This window comes from Nyctereutes procyonoides, unplaced genomic scaffold (genome assembly GCF_905146905.1).
Source record: "Nyctereutes procyonoides isolate TBG_1078 unplaced genomic scaffold, NYPRO_anot_genome, whole genome shotgun sequence".
Taxonomy (NCBI): domain Eukaryota; kingdom Metazoa; phylum Chordata; class Mammalia; order Carnivora; family Canidae; genus Nyctereutes; species Nyctereutes procyonoides.
The window spans coordinates 6,013,275-6,023,275 of NW_026575137.1; the positions used below are offsets into that span (position 1 = coordinate 6,013,275).

The 10,001-nt window shown below is 36.2% G+C and overlaps 1 pseudogene; it reads left to right on the forward strand.

Annotated features, from left to right (window-relative positions):
* The first annotated feature begins 7,475 nt into the window (after positions 1 to 7,475).
* LOC129495804 (dynein light chain roadblock-type 1-like) lies at positions 7,476 to 7,764 on the forward strand (annotated as a pseudogene).
* Positions 7,765 to 10,001: the final 2,237 nt, after the last annotated feature.

Consider the following 10,001-nt stretch of genomic DNA (forward strand, 5'->3'; position numbering starts at 1 on the left):
CATGTAATCTGTCTTAGGAAAGTTCGAATTCAAACTGTGTTACAACCTTAAAATTTTCACCTCATTAAATTTTGTCATCTTTATATGTTTCTCTTTCCCAGAAAGACAAAACAAAGACAAAATACAGGTAAGAATAAATGGTAAAAGCCATTTTCTTTTGGTTTTCTTTTATATTGTCTTTTAGACCCACATTTATTAAGCACGGTTTCAACTAAAATATTATCATTTGGTATTGGGGTTGAGATTTTGTTTCTATGTAATGATAAAGCTGACTTTCCAGACTCTGGCGAAAATTTGTAGTATGACCTCACTGTGTGGCTGAGTTGGACACCAGGCCTTAAGCAGTAATTGGGACTGAATTTTGGAAACTCATCCTGTAAAAAAGACTGGAAAAAATTCAAGTTACTTATTAAGAAATAAACAACTAAATATTAATTGTTAAAGCTTCATTCTCTTTTTCCTTTCTTTTTGAAAGTGAGATCAAGAGTTGAGTTGCTAATAAAATCATAATGATTAGCCTGTCCTAATTTAATTTATGTATTTTCTTGTGGTCTTTGACTTGGAGAAGTGACTTAACACAAGGGTAGATTTTTTTTCTTTTATTGAGGTATAACATACCCTTAAAGATAGTGTGTGTGTGTGTGTGTGCGTATTCCAAATTATAATCCTTATTTTGATATGAACGCATATAAAAACTTGTTTTTGTTGATATTTTTAGAACTATCTTTGTAGTCTGCAGCAAAAGAAAAGAGAGAACTTTTTTTTAAATGTCTACTTATTCTGATTTCCACTAAGGCTTTTACGTACTCCCAGAGAATATTATAGGTGATTTAATGCTGATGAGAATTTTATCTTATATTTAGTTCAATACATTATTATCCCCCAAATAAACCTTTACTTTTCCTTTAATTTGCAAACAGCAGTATAATATCTTATAAATTTGCAGTGATGCCTACTGGAAAATTCCAGTAAGAGTGACTTCCCTCCTAGTATATATAAAATCTGTTGTGACAGCCTCTAAACATGTGTGTTCCATAATCTGGTTATTTGATGACCTGAGCTCTTCCTCTCCATAGAAAACATTTCCCAATGGCGCATTAAATTTCCTTGTATACTGAGCAAAACCAGGCCTCAGGATATCCAGAAGCATCTTTGCAAAGATCTGGAGTTTTCATCAGTGATTTTTGCTTATGAAATTCAACTCTGATGGAATGCCCATGGACTGGTGTATTATTTACTAGAATGTCCTTTACTACAATGTACAGGAATTTTCCAATCAACCCCTTTTCCATGCCGACTCCTTGTCAATGTATTTGGAAGTACAGGTTCCACCACCAATTTCTCAGGTGGCACCAAATTACCTTAGGTAGTAAATCTAAGTTAGCACGGATCTTCTAGATGACCTGATTTCAGGAATAACATCAGAGCATACAATATCCTTAATTTCTTTATCTGGAAAAGAAAATAATAGCAGTCACTATGAAGTTTTCATTAGGTCAACAGACAGAACTGAGCTTTCTGGATGGCAGTGAAACGTAGTTCTGAACAACCTGATGGGCATCCGCCTACCAGCCCCAAAGCAGCTGCATCTCCCATTTGTTCTTCAACCAAATTTACATGACTTTATCTGCTTAAGAAAAATCACAATTCAGAATGTTAAATACGTGAGCGCAACGATTATATTCCATTTCTCTTTTCTGCAAAATTCCTTTAGTTCAAATGAATGATTTGTTAGACATCACCTCATATTGGCTGGCATGGGAGGTCCTTCATGACTGTGACTTTATATTATCTCAATCAATACTCAATAACATGATTACCTTCCTCTCTCACAAACATTATACTTTGATAATCATGGAACCAAAAAAGGGCTTGATTCTTTCCCCTTCTGCCCCCAACACCAGGAGCAACAACAAAAATAAAACAAAAAACCTTTTCTTTTATACATTAGTGACTCAAATCTATATAATCTTAGATTCTTTGTTTTTCCATCTCCTAATCCCTTTCATCATTAGCCTTACAAATATGTTTTGAATCTTGCTGCTTTTCTCATTGCCATTAGGCACTAAGACATAGAGGTTCAACACTCTCCCTCTGTTGGATCAACGCAGGACCCTCACTTGGTTTCCTTCCTTGCCTCAATGGTTCCAAGAATTCTTCATGTACATGAAGGGACATCATTCCTCTAATATATATGGTATATTTGTTTATTAATTAGAACACTTAAATTGGATGAGCTGTCATATTCCAACAAAATCTGAATAATACAATAATGCAAATTCTCTGACAGGTAGAGAATACAGTGAATTATATTCACTGAAAATACAGTGAGTACGTGTCTTAATAGATACCTTTTTCTAATCTACAAAAAAGCATTATATGAGTTATTGGCGTCTCTATTTCCTCCCACAATCTATTCTCCACACAGCAAGCCAGAATAATCTTTTTTTAAACAGGTGTAAGATTATGTTAATCCTCTTTTTAAAACCCTGCTATGATTCTCATTAAATTCTGAATAAATTTCTAATTCCCTACTGCTGCTCCTTAGACCTTAAAGAATTTGACCCTGGCCTATTTGCACAAGCTCATCTTAAACTTGTTCCCCAAATGTTCATTCCACCTCAGTCAGCCTGGTTTCCCATCATTTCCTAGAACATGAAACACTTTTTCCCCTCAAGTTTTAGGCACTTGCTGCTTCTTCTGCCTAGAAAATTATTTACTCTTATCTTCACATAGCTGACTCTATTTCATTCCTTTCATCTGAGTTCAAATATCACCTCTCTGGAGAGGCTAAAAGCGTTAACTTATCTAAAGGAGTATGCTTCTCCCTTCTTGGTTACTCTGTCGTTATCACCCCACTTGTTTATTTCATAGAATTGGCTTTAAGCCACAAACATGTTTTTATTTAGTTGCCGTCTTTTAATCTTCAGCCTTTCTCCAATAAAATATTAACCAATATAATTAAGGATGTTCCACAATTATCCCCAACACAAGAAATGGTGTTTGGCATTTAGCAGGTACTCACTACATTTAACAGAATTTATTTAATTCTATTTGGTCTTTGGGTGACTCTATGAATTGATTTATATCTCCCCAAGCTCCTGTGTTGAGTCTGATCCCCCAAATGTGAATCCTTAAGAGATGATTAATGTCAAGCAAGGTCATAATGACAGGACTCTAATCTGACAGGACTGATGGCATTATAAGAAAAGTTTTCTCTCTCTCTCTCTCTCTCTCTCTTTCTCCATCTCTTCTTCTCTCTCTCTCCCTCTCACCACCACCCCCCCCCACACACACAGAGGATAGATTAATGGTTGTCCATAAGCCTGCAAAAAAGGCTACCCCATAAGCCTGCAAAGGAGCCTTCAATAAAAGAGGAACCTTTTCACAACCTTGATCTTGGGCTTTCCAGCCTTGAGGACTGTTTGAAAATAAGTTGTTGTTTAAGTCACTTACTCTGTGGTAATTTATTATGGCATGGCCTTAATACCTAACATGACAAACAGCACTTTTCCAAAGAGTAAATTCAGCACACATGATGGTGTAACCTGTATTTGGTATTTAAACAGCAGCAACAATTTCTCCCCAGAAATTTCTCCTCCCTTTGTTGTTTCCAAAGTATTTGACTCCAACAGATCTGAAGAGAGAAGCAGACCTCTATCGCTTCTGGTGTATAATCTCACCTTCGGCTATAGAGGAACACTCTCTGCCATGTATTATCCCTCCAGAAATGTTTGTGGAATGGCAGTTGAATAGAACAAACCTGGATTTCTTTTCATCTGTTCAAAAAAAAAAGAAAGTCAGACAGACTAAGACAGGGAACAGTACTAAGCACAAGTTTGTATGCCAATCGTGTATTAAAGCATATTGTTATTGCTTAATTATTTTTTCCATTGTACCAGAAGTGTCTCACTAAGCCATAATAAGACATGAAAAAACAAAATGTGGCTTTAGATCATATATTATTTTATTTTGACTTTAGAAACATCAAACTCTTGAGCAGATATTCAGTAAAATGACAGAAAAGAAAGGATGAACTGCTGGATCAGGAATACTAAAATTTCCATAGCTCTTTGTTCTTCATTCTCGATTTTTGAAATGCTTTACGTTTTGAGGATCCAATTCAAGTCTCTTCTCTTTCTATATTTCCAAGCACAATTAATCATCCCTCTCACATTCCGTAGGTCCATTGTGTATGCTGTTATGTGGTACTGATTCAATTCTACTTTGTTGTTAAGGTTATTAGTTTACGCCTGATTTCTCCCACTGAGTTATAATCTACTTTGCAGTCAGGGCTTTGCTGTGTTCAGAATGATACTTGTCAAGTTATTTAAAGTGAATGAAGAAATAAACAAAATGTAAGAATAATTAATTAAATAAATGGAGAATAAGAGAGAAACACTGATACAAAAGGCAAGGCAATTCCTCCCAATCATTGGAAGTTATATTTTTGAAAATACCTTATTAGCAGACCTGAGATTGGCAAATTTGAGATCTCAGAAAATAAATAACTAAAAACCATATATATGCATATTTTTACATATGTATACATATACTATATGTATATAAGCATAATATGTATATATTATATAAAATTTAAGTTACAGTGATTTCCTCACCAGTGACCCTCCAGTCTTTTTTTTTTTTTTTTAAGATTTTATTTACTTAATCATGAGAGACACAGAGAGAGAAAGAGAGGCAGAGACACAGGCAGAAGGAGAAGCAGGCTCCATGCAGGGAGCCCAATGTGGGACTCGATCCCAGATCTCCAGGACCACACCCCAGGCTGAAGGCAGCACTAAACCGCTGAGCCACCTGGGCTGCTCTCCAGTCTCCTTTTTAAGATCACTCTTAACTACACTGGGCCTACTCAGGGAATTCAGAGTATATTCCCATCTCAAGATCCTTAATCACATCTCTAAAGTTCCCTTTACTACTTTAGAAAACATATTCCCATTCTGAAGATTGGTATGTGGCCATCTTCCAAGAGCCACTATTCTATCTACCACGTAGGCTATTATATAACAGTAGCAGAGCTTGCAGCCATGATTCTTTGGAATTGACTATCAAAAAATAATGGGGAAATCAATTTCCCATGTTTTAGAAAGAGTGATGGCAAAAGTATTTTTCATGTTCTCTATAAGAGACTGAAGCAAAAGACTACATAAAAGATCAAAATTGAAGTCAGCATGCAAATATTAAATGCTTTAAGTTAAAATAAGCATTAATTTGAGATACTTAAAAAAAAGAGAAATCTTAGAACCTTTAAAATCGAATAATATAGACACAACTGCAATAATATAGACAACTGTTAACATGTAATTAGTATTGTCTGTGTAAAGAATATATGTGTATATATATGTGTATATATATGTGTGTGTGTGTGTATATATATATATATATATATATATATATATAGGAGAGAGAGAGGGAAAATTTTATTATAGAAATCTGCTACCTGCAATCTGGAGAAAAGTCATTGGTATAATTCAGTCCAAGTCTAAAGGCCTGAGTAAGAAGATTCCAAAGCCCCAGAATTAGAGAGCTGATGGCATAAACCACAGTCTGAGTCTAAAGTTCCCAAAACCAGGAGCACTGATGTCTGAGGAAAAAAGAAAATAGATGTCTCAACTTAAGCAGAGAGTGCAAATTTGCCTTTCTTCTACCTTTTTGTTCTATTCAAGTCTTCAGCAGATTGGATGATTCCCCATTCACAGGAATTGTGATCAGAACAATTAAAATTGAGACTGTCAAATTGAGTAAAAAGAAATCAAGATCCAAGAATACTGTACCGCCAAGAAAACCGATTTAAATTAATGACATATAGGTAAAGGATGGCAACAAACTTAGCGATTAAACAAACACAAATCAAAAGAAATCTAGAATAGGTATACTAATATCAGAAGTAGTAGATTTCAGATCAAAGAAAATTACTAAGAAAGAGAGCCAATATATGATTACAAAAGGTCCATTCATCAAGATGAAACAAAAATTACACATGTATATGCACCTAGCAACAAAGCTTCCAAATTCAGGAAACAAAACTCTAATGAAACTGAAAAGAGAAATAGATGGACCCAAAGACTTCAATACTTCTCTCTCAATCACAGATAGGACAAATGGATGGAAAATAAGCAAAGATACATAAAATCCTATTAATCACTATCCAACAACAGCAGAATAGATATTCTTCTTAAGAACACACAGAACATTCACAAACAGAAAACATATTCTTAGGCACTAAACAAACCTTTAGATACTTAAAAGGACAGAAATTATACAAAGTAGTCTCAGGTCACACAGGATTAAATTGAAAATCAGCAATAGAAAGATAACCAGAAAATGCTCAAATATTTAGCAATTACACTACATACATGGAAATAATTCATGGATCAAAGAGGAAGATTCAAAGGAATTAAAAATATTTTTAAATGAGTGGAAATAAAAAATAAAATGTCAAAATTTGTGAATTTAAAGCAGTGCTTGGGGAAATTTGCAGCATTAAATAAAATACTTTGGAAAAAAATCCCTGTGGTAGTTTAAAATATGTTGTCAAATTCTTTGATTCTCCTCTCTTTTAAGAAGTATTGCTCCTTCTTTGAGGACAGATTGAATGCTACTTGATGATTTTATGATGCATTACAAGGCCATAGTAAATAAGACAGAATGGTATCTGTGTCGTGATAGACAATCAGATCAAAGGTCCAAAACAAAGAGTCTGGAATTAGACCCACAGATGTATACGAATAACAATTGTGACAAAGACATAAAGGCAATTAGGTAGGAAAGGGATATCCTTTTTAACAAGTAGTGTTGGCACAACTGCACTTTCATCCATCACAAAAGAGAACAATAAAACTTGACCCATAGCTCACTCCTTAAACAAAACTGGCTAAAAATAAATCATACCTAAATGTAAAATATAGAACTATAAAACTTCTTGAAGAAAGCACTAGAGAAAATCTTTGTGACCTTAAATTAGGCAAAACAATTGTTAGATATGGCAAAAAAATGCACAATGTAGAAAAGAAAAACTGATAATTAAATTTTACTGAAATTAGAAACTTTTGTTCTCTGAAAAGAATGCAAAGAGAAGCCACATGTCTGACAAAAGACTAGTGTCCAGAATATTTAAAGTACTTTCAAACCCAACACTATGATGATAAACAATACTGTTTTAAAAATAGGCAAAAGATTTGAATAGACACTTCCCTAAAAAAAGATATAGGAATAGCAAATAAGTCTTTGAAAAGATGTTCAACATCACTATTCAGAAAATACAAAGTAAAATGACAGTGAGATATCATTAAGGGCTCATTAAAATGGCTGAAACGTAAAGAAAATAAAATGAAACTAACAAGCACTAGTGAAGATATGTAGCAACTGGAACTCTCATACACTGCTGATGGGGATGCAAATAGAACAGCAATTCTAGACTGAATGCTGGTGTCCTGGAGCCACTGGATCAGTTGGAAATGGCGGAGGTGGAGGAGACACTGAAGGGACTTCAGAGCCAGAAGGGAGTACCGGGCATCATCGTGGTGAACACAGAAGGCATTCCCATCAAGAGCCATGGACAATCCCATCACTACACAGTTTGCCAACCTCATGCACAACTTCACCTTGAAGGCCCAGAGCACCGTGCATGAAATTGACCCCCGGAATGACCTCACCTTCCTTCAAATTCGCTCCAAGAAAAATGAAATTCTGGTTGCGCCAGATAAAGACTGTTTCCTGATTGTGATTCAGAATCCAACTGAATAAGCCACTCTCTTGGCTTCCTGCATCATTCCTTAATGTAATAGCTCCTAGGAGTGATAATATTAATCATTCAAACTGGCAGGTGGAAATCGCCTTAGAGCCTACTTAGACTTGATCCAGTGCCCAAAGTCATCAAAGTCATCCCTCTGCTGGCCAGTCACCCTTGAATTCTTAGGAGGACCTTCTTTCCTCACCTCCAGATTTTGGAGCAAGAGCTTGAGCAGCCCACACACCCTGCTTCCTTCCATCTGACCTTCAGTTCATTTTGTCACCCTTGGAAAAGGGTGTTTTTCTTTAATTAAAAATAACTAAAGTGCTACAAAGAAAAAAAAAAAAAGAACAGCAATTCTACTCTTAGGTATTCACCCAAGGTAAATTAATTTTAGTTCATACAAAAACCTATATATGACTGTTTAAAGTAGCTTCATTCATAATTTCCCAAAACTTGAAGTAACTTATATATTCTCCAGAAAATACATGAATGAACAAACTGTAGTACATCCATAAGATGGGATACTCAGTAATAGCAAGGAAAAATGAAGCACACACAATATGGCTGAAAATGCTAAGTAAAAGAAGCCAGACCCAGAGGTTACTTAAGAGCACTGTTAGGGATTTACCCCGAAGATTCAGATGCAATGAAACGCCGGGGCACCTGCACCCCGCTGTTTCTAGCAGCCATGTCCACAATAGCCAAACTGTGGAAGGAGCCTCGGTGCCCATCGAAAGATGAATGGATAAAGAAGATGTGGTTTATGTACACAATGGAATATTACTCAGCCATTAGAAACAACAAATACCCACCATTTGCTTCAACGTGGATGGAACTGGAGGGTATTATGCTGAGTGAAGTAAGTCAATCGGAGAAGGACAAACAGTGTATGTTCTCACTCATTTGGGGAATATGAATAATAGTGAAGGGGAATATAAGGGAAGGGAGAAGAAATGTGTGGGAGATATCAGAAAGGGACACAGAACATAAAGACTCCTAACTCTGGGAAACGAACTAGGGGTGGTGGAAGGGGAGGAGGGCGGGGGGTGGGGGTGAATGGGTGACGGGCACGGAGGGGGACACTTGATGGGATGAGCACTGGGTGTTATTCTGTATGTTGGTAAATTGAACACCAATAAAAATTAATTTATAATAAAAAAAAAGATATGATTCCATTTTAGAAGAACTTCTTGGGTTTTTTTTTTTTTTTAAGAATTGTGGGAGAGGGTTGGGTTTTTTTGGTTTGTTTGTTTTAGATTTTATTTATTTATTTCAGAGAAAGAGAGGCAGAAAGCATAGAGTAGGGAGAGAGAGGGGCCAGAGGAAGAAGCAGATTCCCCGCTGAGCAAGGAGCCCAACTCGGGGCTCAATCCCAGGACCCAGGGATCATGTTCTGAGCTGAAGGCAAGTGTTACCCTACTGAGCCACCCAGGTGCCTCAATTTCAGAAGACTTTCTAGAAAGGCAAGACTATCAGTACAGAGAAGAGATCAGTAATTGCTAGGGGTTGTGGTAGGAAGAGAGAGGTTGTCTATGCAGGAATACCCTAGGGGAACTTTGGGTTGGTGGAACTGTGGTAGTGGATGTTTGACACTATGAATTTTTCAAAATCCATAGAAAAATATGAGTATAAAATCAGCTTTCCTTTCTTTGTTAGCAAGATTTTGTTTTCACGGAACAGTTACCATGGAAGATAAAACAATTCTTTAAGCAGATGCAGGCGCGCGCACACACACACACACACACACACACATACAATCATTCCTCATTATTCATTGATTCCATATTTGCGAATTTGCCTGCTAGCTGAAATTCATGTGTCACCTCAACATCAGTGCTTGGGCTCCTTCATAGTCATTTGTGGGCACATGCATATGTAGGGTTGTGAAAAATTTGAGTTACCTGACGTGTATGTTCCCAGCTGAGATGAAACAAGGCAACACTTTGCCTTCTGATTTCAACTCTCATACTATAAAAGAGTGTCCTTTGGGGGGATATATCTAGTGCCAAGTTTTTTCACATTTTTGTGCTTTTCGTTGGTGATTTCAGCATTTACAATGGAACCCCCCAAAATAGCTCTTCCGTGCTAGCTCTGTTTCTAAGCTGTGACTGATGTCCCTTAGGAAGAAAATGTGTACATGAGATAAGCTTCATCGAGGCATGAGTTATAGTGTTGTTGGCCATGAGTTCAATAAAACAAGATTATATACTGATCATTTAATAAAAATATGATCAGAGACTCTGAGTAC